Source organism: Phodopus roborovskii, unplaced genomic scaffold (assembly GCF_943737965.1).
Source record: "Phodopus roborovskii unplaced genomic scaffold, PHOROB, whole genome shotgun sequence".
NCBI lineage: Eukaryota > Metazoa > Chordata > Mammalia > Rodentia > Cricetidae > Phodopus > Phodopus roborovskii.
Window position 1 is genome coordinate 4,908,606 of NW_026126563.1, and position 13,297 is coordinate 4,921,902.

The following is a 13,297-nucleotide window of genomic DNA, read 5'->3' on the forward strand; positions in this document are numbered from 1 at the left end:
TGCACACTTAGGAAAGCAATCTTTCCTCAAAGATGATGTAGAATCACTATCCGTTTTACCTTTTGGATAGTCTGAAGTTATCTGAGAAATCATCACTTAGCCAACTGCACCTCTCTTCTGAATCCTTGGCAAAGCATTCCTCCTTATATGAAAAGAACACGCGAATTTGAAAGCACACAGATACAGGAAGACAAAGACTGATTTATCGACAGTGAGTCTCAGAGCCTAATTGTAGCCGATGGCACTCACAGTAGCATCCATCTAATCAATTCACATCCTACAAAGCTCTTTGAGATTTTTTTTCATTTAATTAAACATTATATTCATCCAAGCCTTTTAGCAATGTGGGTGGGTCGGGAGGAGTCAGTTTATATAGACCTGCCTAAAAATAATGAGCTTACAATTTTTAGAATATTCACTAAAAGCATGTACTTGTTGGTTCTTACGCCGACGACTTCGGAAAACATCTAAATTTCTTCTCCATTAGTGTTTTGCATGATATATAAAATTGGAGTTCACAGCATAATGTTTGGGTAGGCAGAGCTCCTGTGTCTAAGTCCTCATTCAGGGTTGGCATGCCTAATATCAAAAACTGTGATCCTAAGTGATTCTTTGTGTGCTGAACACCAATGCTAGGAGCCCACAAACCAGACCGTGTGTGGTGTACGCAGATCAAGTGGGGGACCTTTTATAGTTAGAGATGTTAAAATTCCGGTGTGAATACTAAAGTGAACTGTGGCTCTCACAAAAATCGAAACCTACCGTGATGGACTGCAGCTTCTCACCTCCCCTGGCCAGCCCTCCGAGGTTTAGAAAAGAAAGCAGTGCTTCCGAGTCTCCGTGGAGACCAGGTGCCTGGCAGGAAGTGTCTACCATGATCAGAGCAATCGCTGGTTGAAGTCCGGGTTTTATGAATGAGGAACTCCAGATGTGGAGAGCCCACAGCTCCTCATGAAGCCCCCTCCCCCCACACACACTTCCTGTTCTTCCCCTCGATGCCTCCCATGTGGGAGTGCCTTTTGTTTTTGTTTTAAATTTTATCTCAATCATTACAGTCAAAGGCCAATACATCAGTCTCTCATTCTATGCCATTTGGTTTATCTAAGTTTAAACCTCTGAGTATGTTAAATGGAATATTATAGAAATAAATCACTGTTACATCTAAGTGATTTTTTTATTGTAGTATGTTCTTACAGTGTTTCTATTTCACTAATTATTGTTAGTATCTTACGATGCCTTGTTTATGGACTGAGCTTTACATCATACATGTGCGCATTAAGAAAACACAGTGCACACATGATTGGCGCCTCTTGCTGATTAAGGATCCGTGGTGGGGTAGAGGGTTTGGAACATGTGCCCTGTGAGTACAGGTAACCAATCGCCAGGGCGTCTCTGTCTGGCATGGCATTGTTAGATAAGCTTAGCCTGTCAGAGCAAATGTTTTCCTTAGCTCCCATGTCTGCCCCTTGCTTGCCAAAAGAGGAGCTATCCAGACACTCAGCTACAGTTTGTGACATTGCCTACACAGGCAGGCAGGCAGTCTTGGCTTCAACCATATCCATGGGCATCAGAATGTAGATGATGCCTGATTTTGTCCTTCAGACATATAACCTAACGACAGACCAACATGGAAAGTAAGCATGCCCGAAGTCCATTTCAATTCACAGCATCCAATACATCTACTCTAAAATAATAAAGTGTCCCTAGAAATATTAGAAGGAACACCATTATTTAATTACCATAAGGCCTTCCAGGACAGAAATAAAGCATGATCTAGGCGTGTGAGCAGTGGGAGTTGGGGGCAGAAGGGGATGCAGGCAGACTGCACACATGAAACACGAAACCCTAGCGGGAAAGACAGCGGAAATAAAATAAAATCACAACAAACGGAGAAGCAGATCCTACAGTGTGGCGGGCGCTTCGTAGTGTTGAGGCTGAAATAGTAGCGCCATCAGAAAGGAGGTCTGACACTCTGGAAACTAAGTAATGCTTTTCAAAACCAACATGGAGAGAAGTAGAGGCAAAGTCTAGATCCTACCCTCATAAGATGGCGTATGTCTGCATCTGCCCAGCAACTGGTTTGATTGTGAAGGGCGATGTACCTTAGAGTGTGTTTTTATTTTATTTTATTTATTCATTTTATTATTCGCAGTATCATAATTATCGCCTCAGATGGCTGGCGACAGAACAGCAGTCAAAGAGAAAAGAAAAAAAAAACTAACAAAAACCAATTGTGATAACATGGGCGACGAGTTATAGCCTGGTTAACAATGCACTAAGACATCCACCATTAAAAGATTCAGCCTGTGGCTTAGATCCTGACTTGTGGCCGCTTCCCACTGCTAACATGAGAGGTAGGTTTCTCCAGCTATATCTTGATCTTAGCTCTCTGCTGTTATTGGGAAAGGGGCTCAAATTAGCCACACAAGACTTCAGATAATCTAGCAGTCCCTAAGTTATTTATTTTCTGATTTAAAATAGACTAAGTATATTTAATTCGAAATAATTCAAACAACTTTAATGAGATTAATTAAGAACACATGAAGGATCATAACTTCTGGATCATAATTTTAAGTGGTAAAACAAAAGTCAATTAACACGTCCACCAGAGGGTGGCGGCTAAGCTCTCCTAAGACCCAGAGTGGCTGAGGACGATCAATTGCTCCCAAAAGTCTCTGCTGGGGGGTCAGCCGGCAGATGCCCACCCTCCAGTGCCAGCATGACCCAACATTTGGGAAGGGTGCAGAGCAGAGAGACCGGGCACAAGAAACTCTGCCTTGGAAATCGTTTCCCTTCTCATAAGGCCAACCACAGGAAACCGTTGCCTGCCCAGTGCATATCAGGGGTTTGTTCAAACTGCCCCCCCTCCGATTGTGTAGTGATGCAGAGACTTTTTTTTTTTAAAGACATGGATATCATTGAAAGCTGGAATGTCACCATCTTAGACAAATAATGTATGGAGAAATAATAGTGTATGGGAAAATAGCATATGGAGAAATGGTGTATGGGAAAATAATTTTAGAAGCACCTGCAATATTTTGTAATAAAAGAGAGACATGTACCAAGAAATGTTTCTGTTTCATAAGGCTATGTTAGAATGTACTATTATGAAAAAATGTGTGTATGTTTTTTTGGACACATTCATCATAAGAGAATCTTAAAAACATCTAAGTGTATGTCAGTTACATGGATATGGCCGTTGACCCATGTGATGCGTGATAGTATTGACATGAAGTGACTTAGAGAGGAAAATCTTAAGTCAAAGAAATAAAACAGCGGAAAGACTCAAACAAAATGCAGGCGTATCTCGGTTGTTTCCTATTACGGGAGCTTTTTACTTGTATCTGCATTCTGGTCCATTTCCACTGCTTTTTGAGGCATATTTCTGTAAATAAAAATGTACTCATTTTGATCAATGCATGCTATTTGCATGTACAGAACTGTTACATCTAACCCCATTATTACATGTAACTAAACACAAATTAATAAATGTTTCAATTGTTTTTTTTATTTTAAAACTTAGAGTGATACTGGTTGGTGTAAAAAGAGAAATACTAACTAGTTTCAACACATTTAAATTTTAATGCAGTTAGAGATTGAAGGTGCCCGTGTTCTTTCTGACCACCACTTACATGAAGAATTTTTTATTATGAATATATTGGTCTAATTATTAATTAATGGGAACAATTCCAATGCAGCGATTAATATATAGTTTTAAAAGGAACACACAAGGGACAGAGAAACAGTTTGCTGCTCTTTCAGAGGATGCAAGTTTGTTTCCCAGCGCCTGTGTTGGACAGCTCACAACCAAACACATGTTACCAGCCTATGAGGAGCCAGTGCCTCTGGCCACCATAGGTGACTACACCTGAATGCACTAACCCAAACACACACACACACACACACACACTCACACACACTTTAACAAAACAACAGCAACACTCTCCTCGCACTATCTGCAGTGGGAGGGGAGACATATCTCAAAAAGCCCTTGCAAAGTCCCCTCTAACAATCAAGGAGTTTGAGTGACTTGGGTATACCCATGTCCTAGTTTGTTAGGGGCATTCCTCTGGAAAGGACATTTGAATGAAATAATTGCTTGTGGCACTAATTCACTAAGTGACACTCCTAAATGTCAGTCCTTACTAGGGAAGGAAAATGCTCATCTTTCAGTTCCAAAGCAGGGAGATGTTCAGGGAACAGTGATGGAGACCAGCCATACCCTCAAAAGGAAAAGCCTGTGACAGAAGTGGATGGAAGGACACTTGGTATCTGCATGCTCACAACACTGTATCACTGCTGAGTTATCTGCATGATTGGACATATTTCCAAGATGAGTGAGAAACTACAGCCCTCAACTGTCATCCAGAAACACAAACATTGACTGTTTTCCATCAGGTCATGATTCTGGATTCAATGCTGAAACCACTGAATACCCATGAATACCAATGAGAAGACACAGTCACTTAAAAAGGCATTATCTAATGCTTACCTGGCAGCTGAGACACCATTATCTAGAAGGTGGTTTTCCCAAGGTGAAGCTTATCAATTGCATTCCAAGTATGCCAAGCCCTGCAACTTCCCAAAACACAGAACATCCGACTGTGATAATTTGTGGTCCTGGGGCCTTATGTTCATGCTTTTCCCTCTTACAAATATTTTCAAATGGGGAAAATCTCCAAACATAGAGCGTGCCATTTGTACTGAAAGCAATGATGGAGTCCGACATTTTGTAACCCAGCTCTGTCACCCAACCATTCTTCTCCTGCCTCATCTGTACAATGGGTGAAATGACAGATATTGAAACATGTGCAGCTTGAAGCTGAAACATAGTAATCCAGGGTGACACTGTTGTAGATAGACCATGCAGTGCAGAGAGAGAGAGAGGGGGGGGGTGTCGCTGATCAAGTAGTCAAGCTGTTACCTGCTCCTGCTGGGATTGTGCATTGGAGAGCTCCATTGCTTCCGTCGTCCTGATTCATTTCACAGTAGAATGGGAATATGCATGCATCTTCCAGAGCAGCCCAATACAAGTGAGATTCTCCTTGCATGATCTTGCCACCCATAGAGGCCGCATTCACTGCCAGACCAGCATTGATCTTCAGCTCTGTAGAGGGGCAGACACTCTTGCTGAAAGGTGCTGTATAAGGTGTCTCTTCTTGTGATTCTGCAGCCACCTCTGCCCTGACCTAGAGAATCTCACCTCATTGCTTTTTTATTTAGAGCAGTGAGTAAAACAAGGTGCCACCACACACCGTCAGCGAGGGAAGTATCTAGGAGGGCGGCTCAAGAAGAATGGCTTGGGAATCTGTAGATTGCAAATGAACTTGTGCATAACTCACACTAAAATACCTGGGAGTTCGTGAAAGGAGAGGAGAAGTCATTTTGTCTGCTGACAGTAGTGTGCAGTCATAATTACAGCTGCCTCCTGCCTCGTCTTAAAATACGAAACCTTTCCATTTCCTTCCCAGTGATTCACCCTGTGGCTTCTTCATAATCTACATGCACAAAGCCCCCACCGGGCCTTAAACCAAGAGGAGGGGGCTGTGTATCTGATTAGCAATTAAAATAAAATGGGGAATGATGTATTATTTCTTCCCTTGTCCCTCCCTCCATTTCCCCTCTCTCCCCCCCACTCCTTTGCATTCTTCATCTTGAATTCAATAAATATTTACTTACTATTTACATGCTATGCTTAAGGGAATACAAATATGAAACAGAACTGCTGTATTTCTGAATAGAACACAAAACCATAAGAAAGGAGACGCAGTGGATTTATTATGTGTCTTTCAGGGGCTTTCAGAAATCCTTTCTATGGTGCACATCAGGGAGAATATATTCGAGTACAGGGAATAGTGGAATCTGATTCTCTCCCTAAACTGGTGAGAAAAGCAACTGAATTCAGGGCCAGTGTATATTTAAATCCATCAATTCGAAAAACATGTGTTCCCTGGATAATAGCAAATAAAATTAAGGAATGGGTTCAGGGTTTGGTGCACAGTCTACAGGGGCTTAGAAGAAAATACTACTGCGTCCTGTAAATGCTCATGGTTCTGAGAAAGCAAGTAGGTTTCCAGAACTGGGAAAGCTTTATAGAAGTAGATCCCATCCAAGGCACTATGGGAGCTACAAGGATGGCAGAGACCTGGTTGTCACCTTCAAGAGGCTTGTAGGCAAGGGCTAGAGATGAAGAAGGGAGAGAGATAAATTCTTCTACAAAAAGAAGACAAGTCAAGGAGATGAGTGTGAAGCTACACAAGCAAAGATGGTCGGACGGGGATATTACTCCTGCCACAGCAGAGATTGTCTTGGTGGCAAAGATGGCTCCCAAAGGGATATGGGGAGATAAAGTAGGTTTTAAAGGTAAGCACTAGGATCCAGTTGGGTACTCAGCATACATGCAAGCAGCTGGGCATGGTGGTACATGCTTGTACCCCCCACCCCAAGCTGGGGAGGATCCCTGGAGCTCCATGACCACCCAGCTCAACCCAAAGAGAGTTTGAGGTTTCCATTAGAAAACCTGCTTAAGAAAACAAGGTGAATGTTTCCAGATGAGCAATACCAGAAGTTGCCATCCTGGGGTCTCCACCTTCCCCCACATATCCATGTACACACACATATGTAAGCATGTACACACACACACACACACACACACACACACACACACACACGTGCGCTGGTGAGCATAAATCATTAAGTTTTTCAAAAAGGAGAAATAATGGTGGAGAAAGCAAGACAAATGTGGGCATCGGGAACAGTAAAACTCACAAGAAGTGATAAAACACGAAGGCTTTCCCACGCTCCCGTTGGGTCCACGTGGGTAGAGAGACGGGAGCTGTGTTTGGGAGAGGATCCTCTAGTCTTAGGTTGGCAGCGGGAAGATGGAGAGTAAGTGGGCCGAACGATCACGTCTAGCTTTGCCAGCCATCACTGACCCTGTGTGCCTGCTGCTGGCAACAAAGATTGTTCTTGGGTCTGGAGGCTGCAAATGCGATTGCTCTGAGAGCCCATGGGCTTGTGGGACATCCTACTTTACCAGGGTTCCATGCTTAAATCCCTGTGCCCTGTATCCATTCTGTCACCTAGGAGTGACAGAGGCCATCTCTAACCAAAAGTTGCCGGCTCCCCGGCCTCTTAACCTGTTTTTGAACACCGCTGCCATGGCATCGCTTCATGGAACTTCTAGAGGCATTGCTAGGTTTGGCCTCTAGAGTCCTCGTGAGTGGGTCCCTAGGGCCGGTGTGCCAGAATGCTTTTCTGGTGTGTGCAAAGCCTCGGTCTTCATCCCCAGAGTTCACTAACTGAGTGTGATGGCACATGTCTGTAATGAAGAAGTAGAGGCAGAAGGGTCAGGAGTTCAAGGTTACCCTTAGCTACATAGTGAGTTCAAAGCTATCCCAGAATAGCTGAGACCTTGCCTCAAAAGTGCATCACCAGTTAAACACAAAAGGTAAAATGGAAAACAGGATGCTGCTGCTGGAGGTGCTTCTTCAGTACAGCAAAGGGGCCTTAACCAGCCTCTGTCACAGCCATTTTCTGTGTCTTTTAGAAGTGTGCACCTTGTATGTTCATTTCGGATAAACAGTAAAGAAGTTGGTATTGTTTCCTCACATGGAGTTTAGTGAGATCTGAAGCAGGGGAAAATCCTAACATTCCAGTTACAGGGAATCTCTGGCCAAAGAGCCTGACTCTGAGGCTGGCCAGAGAAAAGACAAAGCGAAATCCAGTTTTATTTTGTTTTGCACCCCTGCCTGCCTTGATCACTAAGAGCTGGTGGAGAAAGAAGGGGAAGAATATTCCTGTTAGGTATGAAAAAGTCACGGACCATGATGGGAACGAGCATCACATTACACATTTCTATAGCAACTAAACGTGTAACATAACAATTACGTTTGCAGAAGTTATATGAGAGAGCTTCCTTGATAGCAGACATACACGTGGATGAGAAGATGGATCAGATAAATAAAACATTTTTATAGTTCAGCGTTGAGTCGCTTTTTGTCTGGGCTTTTAACCTCCTCCCATCCACCCCCATCTCCCCTACCCCGGCAATTATATACGGAACTCCTTTAGTAAGAAGGAATCCTCTTTTGTCTCTTTGATGGAATAAAAGCAATGTTTCAATCTTTTTTTCTACCCTTTTCTGTTGGGATATTACTTGGGAGAAGCACAGTATTTGTTCACAAGGCACAGCACAGGCAATATAGGAAAGCTACCTCGGACAAGTATTTTCCAAGATTGAAAAATAAAACAAAACAATATATATATCAATGAGGCCGGCTACAGAGCCACTGTGACTTTGAAGGCACAGGCCAGGAGGTGGCTGGAACTTTACTCTTTTTAAAAGCCTCACTTTATGAAAGAAACATGGACTACATTTACCTTCTCAAACTGGAACGTTCTTATTCAAACTGAACTTAGAAAAAAATTCTTAATATTTTTAAAAGCTATTTGGTCTGTGTATTTAAAATACTCCTAAAATTCAGTGAGCCGGGAGGGAGACTTTACCTCCAGCCCGTCCCCTCCTCTCTTTTCCCGATCTCTTTCTCTCTCTCTTCTTTCTCTCATTTCAAGAAATGTGGAAAACATTAAGGAAAATTGTGTTGGTCTGTACAATTTTATTCTGTTAAAGACAGGTTTTATGATACATTTAGCCTTTTAAATGCCACTAATAGTCTCTAGGGACACATGGTTTTTCCTCCAGTGCAACAATTAAGTCCATTTCAATGCTATTTGGATAAGTTGAAACAATTCAGTTACTGTGTGCCTGCTCTCAGGTGCCCACAGCAAACCCATAGGGGACATCCAGCCTTACCTGAATAATAAAGTTTTACCAGCTTCAGACATGTACCAAAGGCTTCGCCTTTTCCGCATTCCACTTGCTTATTTTCCCCTCACTTCTTACAGGAGGGAATAATGAGACCTTCCACACTACGTGCTGGTCAGAAGAGTGATGCCGTAATGAGCGCGATTAATCACAATTCCTTTCTTTCCCCTCCCTGTCTGCAGTTTGAAATGTGTTTCCCACCAGAACCCAGCAAGGCTTCTTTGATTTATTTATTTTATTTCTTCAATCAAGTTTGGAATAAAGGTGTGTGAGTGTGTGTGTGTGTGTGTGTGTGTGTGTGTGTGTGTTGTTGGGGAGGGGTGCTACACACGTGTGCATTCTGCTTTTTGGATGGAAGTGTGCTTTGTACTCTGGTAGTTGCAAATCTGTTCACAAAGCATATTTGCATGTTGCTCAATTACGAAGCTCAATTATAACCAAATTATCTCTGACTGAGGAAGTAATTTAGTGGATTCCAGATCCGTACACGTAGCTCAGACGTTTAAAGTTTAGTCACTTGGAAAGAAGTAGAAGTCCAGGAAAGTGCCTGTTTCAGCATCAAGTCTCCAAGAAACAACTATTTTCCCCCCTTGGACATGTGATTTGCTGAGTCGGCTCATTAGAATAATTGCTGGCAAAAAAAAAAAAAAAAAAAAAAAAAACAAACTTTTTTTTTTTTTTTTTTTTTAATGCAGGCATATGTTCTTTTGTTGTTCTATGGTACAAGAAATAGAGATTCTTAGCCAAGCTGGAAATAAATAGTCCCAGGACTCTGAAGTCAGAGGGTATTCCCTGTGCCTTTCCAGCCTCTTCCGCTGACCTTGGAGTGCAGAAGAAACTCCAAAAGAAACAAGTCATCAGAATGAGTAAGCTGACCACACACAGGACCAGCAGTGGAAACCTAGTTTTAATTGCTAATCAAGTTGTGATCTGGGCAAATGCATTTCCGCAGGTACGACTCTCCTTCTTAAGTTCATTCATATGACAGTAGCAATCACAAAGCAGTTTGCCATTGGCCCAGGGTGAGTATGGAGCACAGTTTACCTTCAGTGTTCCTTCTGAGAGAACCTGGATGCTAAGGAAACATCACCCTAGCCCAGGGCAGTTTGCACTCTAAGAACCAGAGTCCCCCATCGAGGACATGAGCTGCAGTGGGCATGGGGCATGGCTCAGATCATCCTCCTTCGTGTGGTTAAGAAGAGGCACTGTGGTTTTATGTCCCTTCTCCATTAGTGTGGGCATTGCAACATCCTTCAGTAGCGAAGCCAAGAGCTCCCCAACCCTCCATGGTTTGAGGATTGGCTTGTGAAAGTTCACGAAGAAAGTAAAGCTGTAAAGGATCCAGAGCGGAAGCATGGGGATGAAAGGAATAAACATCGATCCATCCCCTTTCCACGGTTTTTTTGGAAGACAATGTGGTCTGAGGTTCAAAACTGACACTATTTCATGTCTTTGTACAGGGAATGGAGACATGGATGTAGCTAGTTTTGAAGAAACACCATTGTCTTCAGCAAAATTCCAAGTTCAAAACTGTAGTGCAGGGTTTTACTGTGTTAGAGAGAGGAGTTGTAAAGATGGATGGAAATGCCTGAAAGAATTCTACAGTACTAGAAAAACAAACAAGCAAAAAATAAATAAATAAAAAATAAAACAAAGGCAAAAGGCAATTGTTTTAACACAATGCATTTGAAACTGATTAATTTTTGTGAATGTTTTCAAATTGTCCATGAGACCATAATTTCTTTGGTAAATGTGAAGTTGAGAGTTGTAGCAGAACTTCCATACGGGGAGGCTGAGGGTATGTTTTCTCTTTCTCTCTCCATGTAATTGGGTGAAGAGGAAGTTAGTTCAGTGCCCAGACTAATACATTATAAGAGAAGATGGAGATCAATACAATTTTCAAACTAAATAAGCTCTGCTCCTGGTTTTATTTCTCTTGCCATTTACAAAGCAAAGTGACTGCAGTGTTTTTGTGCGTGTCTGCCTGTAACACACAAAGCCAGACAGAGTTGCTAACATGAGGACAGTGGCTCTTTACATTTCTCCTGGGTGTTGGGATGCAAAAATAGCATTTCATATTTATGAATTTTGCATCCTAAACAGGAGTCTTGCCCCAGATGCCTTAGAATTACTAGCGTTATCAAAATTTACCAAATATCTGAATATATATGATAGGCTAGGAACCATGTAAAATGGGAATTAAAACTAAATAAAACATAGTATTTGTAATGGGGGAAGCCACGGGGTTTGGCTAAGGCTGAATTCAATTTATCTGTGATTTCTGACAGAAGGAAACGTTGGCCTGAATTCAAAACATTTCTAATCCCGGGGAAGGAGGGGAACCAAGGTTTTACTCTACATAAACTTATTTTATTATTTAATAGAATTCATATTCCAAGTTTAACCTTGAATCAGAGTTAAAACAAATTCAAAATCTGGAGGAATGCTGGTGAGCAAAACCCTTCACACAGCAGAAATGATTGCATAGTCAAGAATAATCTTGCCTGCATTTTTTTCTCCCTTACAAAGTCTCCTTACAACTTGGAGATAATATTTTCTCATCCTAATGAGGAGAGCCCAGAATGAGGAGGCATCCACACCTCAGGGCTGGCTCTGGCTGTTTTTGCTTCTTCCCAGCTCAGTGACATGAGGGAGATTGCTCCCCTGTGGGAAGAGAGGGTATTTTAAAAGCTTCATGTCCTGAGAAGGTTCTCCAGTGACCAAAGGATGCAGACCTCGGGAGGCATTTGTTACATTCGAGGCTGTCACTCAGAAGCCATGGAAGACGGCCGGCATGCTGTCACTCAGCTTGGGTTTACAGGTGGGTACCAGAACTGAATAAAATGTGGGAGTGTGCATCCTCTCCCACATCAGAAGGTATTTTAGAGTGTGCTTGGCTGAAGTTTGGCCTTGATTGCACACTTGCCAGAACTCGCTGCTTACAGGTGAGGTCATCCTTAGGCGTCTATCACATTTCATATGTGAGCAGTTAAAGAGGCTGGTGACTTTCTGTTTTGTATTTGCAGTAAATAGCACATGTTGGCTTTTTAGTCTGTCAGGAAGGAGCGTGTTGGCTACAGGACTCAACACGCATGCCTACTGGGAGGCGCTGGGGACTTCAGCATCTACAGTCAAGCTCTAGTACTTCACTTTGGATAAAACAACCCCCCCCCCGACACTTAGCTTTATCACTTTAAGATGGGTTGTTGTCTGTGTGATTGGTGTGATGGTCCAGCAGAATCATGAAGAACTAGGGGCAGATAAATTATAGAAGCGGCCGTGGCTACAACATTGTTGCTGTTGACATCTGCAATGACAATGAGGAAGGGGGCCATAGGAAACAAATTATCTTTTTGAAGTATAGAGCATGGCTCAGGAAATTACAGAGGCACTGCTCTGAGGGAATTTGGCTAGCTCCGGCAGCTAGAGAGGTAGCTCAGTGGTTAAGAACACTTGTTTTTCAAGCATAAGGGCCTGAGTTCGAGTCCCTAATACTCACACAAAATGCCAGGAGCACAGGAGCAGTTGTGCCTGCAACCCCAGCACCTGCCAGGGGAGGTGGGCAGATACCAAGAGTTCACTGAACACCCAGCCAGGCCTGTGCTGTGAGCTTCCAGTCAGTGGAAGGGGCAGAGGGAGAGACCCAGATGTCCTGCTCCGGTTTCTGCTTGTGTGCACACCCCTACACACTCGCATGCATACACTACACACAGAGACACACCATTCACGAAACACAGAACACATAGGCATGCACACACACACACACACACACACACACACAATTAAAAACAAAACACTCAAGGATCCTCATCATAAAACAGATACATCGCCGAGGAAGTTCAAGACTGAAAATATGTATTTCAATACCCTCTCATGTCTGGTAATTATAGCCAGAAACTATCCAGGCAAGCCTTGGCCTTTTAAGTTATTTTGGAGTCACTGTTCTGATGCAGGACATGATCGTAAGAAGTCACATTTAAGCTTTCCTTTTTTTTTTTTTTTTTTTTTTTTTTTTTGTTAGTAAGGAAAACAGAAGATTTTATTTTCCCAAGACCAAAAATAACCTGAACAAAGCAAAACGTGATTTGAAACATAGTGCAGAAGGTTGTGAAATACGCCCGCATCACCTGTAACTTATGTTTAAGGGATGGCAAGTATCACTTAGTGAGACACCATCCTGGAAATCAGGCCCAAGAGCCAGGAGTGCCACAGCCTCTGCCAATCTCCCTGTTTAGTAGAACTCTTTAAAAGTATAAGTGGGTAGACTCCGTTCACCACAAGGATGGTCAAATCAACCCGTTTTCATCGCCGTCTTTCTGTCCTTAACAGAAGGCTTCCTTCCACGTATTTTTGTGCGTGCAATGTTCCCTAATGTTCCCACAACCCAAGGGTCCTGAAGTACATCTGAAAACCCTCAACCTTCTCCTATATTTCTCCCGCCCCTGCATCACAAGGCACGGTGGTGGCATT